Source organism: Gymnodraco acuticeps, unplaced genomic scaffold (genome assembly GCF_902827175.1).
Source record: "Gymnodraco acuticeps unplaced genomic scaffold, fGymAcu1.1, whole genome shotgun sequence".
NCBI lineage: Eukaryota > Metazoa > Chordata > Actinopteri > Perciformes > Bathydraconidae > Gymnodraco > Gymnodraco acuticeps.
Window position 1 is genome coordinate 526,256 of NW_022990172.1, and position 3,858 is coordinate 530,113.

Sequence of the window (3,858 nt, forward strand, 5' to 3'; positions counted from 1 at the left end):
TCAGAACATCATCTTGTTGGTGTACAGTTCCAACAAAGACACTTTAGTCAACCTGAACTTCCTGTCTCAGCTCCATTTAAAGCACTGACTTCATACACCACCCGAAAGGTCAGAACGTGCACGTTTCCGGTCAAAGGGCGCAGTGCAATAAGTCAGCTGCCTGGTTGTATAGGAGGCCAAATTAGAATAACATGGAAGCAATGAAGGGACTTGAGTGCAAGTAATGGATTTTTTTTTGCTTTTTTTAATATCTCGGATCAGGTCTATAGTCAAGACCTCTCAAAGGTATAATATGTAACATTTAATTGTTAACTCGTCTAAAAACAACAACAACTTTTCAGAGTTCGGTAATTTGACTAAAGGTAACAGTGGATGTATCACCTTTGACTTATTCAGAGTTGCCTGCCAGAATGTGTAAAAAATGGACTTTGATTCAAATGTTGGGTTATATTTGTAACATATACTTTTTAAATCTTCGTTGTTTTTTCACTATAAATGTATAAATCTGACTTCTTGATCTTAGTTTCTTAGAAAACCAAGCAGAGCAAACGTTAATTGGGGAACACAGTTTTTTTATAACTTTTTCTTTCGATTTATCACCTGGTGAATTTCTTTAGTAGAGGATTAGACCTTCGGAAAATCGAGCTCCTGGTAAAAACCTGTTTTAAGTTATCTGATGAACAAGCTGAGCAAACATACATCCTAAGTTCGGCAAACAGCATTAAAGAAACAATGATTTTTAACATAAACATTTTTTATTTAGCAATTTCACCGGATCTATTTAACGTATTTTTGTTTCGGAAAGGAAGAGACTTCTGCGAGTTATGCTGCTCTCGGTAAAACCTCCTGAACATTTGGATCTTATGCTATCGGATAAAACAGACGTCCTGTATCCGCCAAACAGCATTGGATAAACACCAATTTTAAACATAAAAACGGCTTCATTTAGAGTCAAATTGAATCATACAGAAAGATTCAGAGACAGTGCCCACTCAGTATTCTTCCCACTGTTGTGTTACTGTTAGTAATAGTGATATATGATATAACTTAAATCCACACACAGTGATTTGTGGACTGACTGGCAGATTGATGACCGTCTTTGTTGCTGATATCAGATCTGGTGTACCACACAGTGTGATGTCGGCCGTGTTCTGCTCGGTGTTTGTGGACAAACAGGGGTCTGCATGGAGCTGGTCAGCGGGGGAGCAGGTCAGCGGGATCCTGGGAACGAGTCCTGCCTTCACTTGCTTCATGCTCGTCGACTGCATCAGAGTGTATACCTTCTTGGTGGTATGACAAGCAGCAGAAGGTGGAGGAGGGGGTCTCGACCTGCCTCTTATCTTTTCCCCATTGCCAACATTAAACAATGGCTATCAGATGCACCTAGGTCATGAGTGTGGAAGATCTCATGTAACATGCCATGGATCCTGAAAGACCCTCTAATGTCTGGATCTGAGGTGAAGTAAAGTTCATTTAAAGAGGTGAAGAGTAACGACGTCTGGCGCAATATAAAAGTCACTGCAATATAAAATCTCAAAGACTATTTATAGATCTGAGAAGAAGCTAAGTGACTTCCAGGAATGGTTGAGCATTGAGGAGGAGGGAGAAACTGTATATTTTATTGGTTTAAGGACAATCTTGTGGCGCGATATCCCGAAAATCTGTCGGAAAATAGTGTAATCTGAGAGTAGATAGAAATAAAATTCCTTAAAGAGTCTGAATTTTGGCAGACGGCGTCTCTGCATACTCCACCATAAATGCATCACATATGTGCTCCTGCTCTGACGGAGCCTGGGAGGAACATGTCTGGAGGGGAAACAGTTAAAACTGACTCTGGGTGGCAAAGAGGCTGTAGTCAAAGTCAAAAACTAAAATGGAAAAAGGGACTAAAATGTGTTTTAACTGCGATTACTGCTAGCTCTCAAAAAGGAATGTGAATGTATATCATACAAGTATACGATGTACAAAGTCAAGACATTATCCAAACAGTTGCTGCATAAGAAGATACTATTCTAACCCTAAGGATAAGGATAAGACTATATTATTCTATATTTTACTTAGAATAAAAAAATAACATGCAAAGACAAACACCAACAATGTGTTAGTAATGTGTGTATCTCCCAGCCAATGCTCAACCATTCACAAATACATTGTTTTATTCATACAAAATGCTTAGTAAATTCCATAAACGGTCGGTTTTTTGGAAGGGACTATTTCTAGTTTTTCCTGACAAAAATAAAGGTGATGAAATCCCCGCTTGTTGAGTTGGGACTTGGTCAGATCTCCCACAGTTATTAGAATAATTTTGCCATAAACTGTTACTAATGATCAAACTAATACTCTATTTATCTGTTGGGCACTTAAAACAAAGAAGGTGAAAGGTCACTGCCGAACAGTCCTCTGTGTGTCCCTGCTGCTCAAATCAGTATCCACTCTGTCGCGGACGCACACAAAGCTTTCCATTTAATTGCAATAACACATTTATTTCCTTGTTTCATTGTGCTCAAGCAGAGCTGTGTGCCAGGCACAGACGTGTGCATGAAACCACCCCCTGGTAATGGATCTGTGCAGCCATTGATTGTATTGGTTTGATGCTGACGCCGCTCTGTCTGAAGGGGAGGGGTCTGCACAGAAACCCCTTCTTTGGGGGTCCAGGAGCTGTTTTTTTTTATGAATGAAGTGAATACCAGAGAAGAATCAACCACACATTATCTCAATAAATCCACTGTCTCTTGGGGAGGAAGTTATGAAAATAAATGTTTTGTACACATTTCAATGATATTCCTCAGAATGTAAGTGAGCATTAAGTTACTTTTGCTTGCAGAGGTGAGTGTTGTGCAGTGAGAGCAGGCTGCAGGACCGTGGGAAAGGTCCTCCACGTAAGGCACTTTATTCTTTGTATCTGTTGTTCTTGTGTAATTGATCTCACTCCACGTCCACGGCGGAGAGCTTCAAAGCCACAACACACTTTTTATGGCTGCACCATTCTACCAATTTAAAGTATTCTACACGTGTATCCCAAGACTACTTTCTGGGCATGGTTTCTTACACATTTCCCCAAAATCCAGCCTGATTTATATAGCCTAGGCCTATCCAATAGATTTTAAAATCCAGGTTTAAATTCAATTATTAAAATGTGCATGTATCTACGTGTGTTCTGTGGGATAAGGTTTGGGTACAATGTTTTAAACAAACAGGCACAAAATAAGATTATTGAAAAGGCGGAACGTTTTATAAAAAAACATTCACCTGAAAAGGCACTCTTCACATGGAGTTTGGACATTTTACATTTTAATTTTCAAAACATATATTTTCCTACAAAGCCGCCAAAATGCCAAATATATCTTTGAAAATACACTCGGATCTTTTTGAGAAAAACTTCATTAGCAAAGTAATTTTTTAACCACACTATTTATGAGGGGTAGCTACAGTTTTTAGATGTTTAAGTTATTAGTTATCACTCCTAAAACTAGGCTGGCCTAAATGTATTATTTACTTTCATAATGGCTACTAAATGTTGGAAAGTCCTTGTTGATGAGTAGGCTATAGCCTAACAGCGGCTACAAGCCATAACTGCTTCTTATTTCAGTGTTGAGGCGATATATCTCCCCAACATTAAGAAAACACTTCATATTTCACAGAGGTGAACTCTGAATGGCTGTCCAGTATCCGACAGCAGCGGATTCCATTAGAACGTGTGAAAATTTGAATTTAATTCATAAATGCGGCCTGCCATGTCTGGCCTGCTGCCAGGACTCCGTCTCCTCGTTGTTTTCTCTGGCTCTCTTCCAGACCCCCCTCCCCCGCCCGTGTTATCCACCCACTGGAGAGGTGATTTCTTTCTTTTTTTCCTCCTTC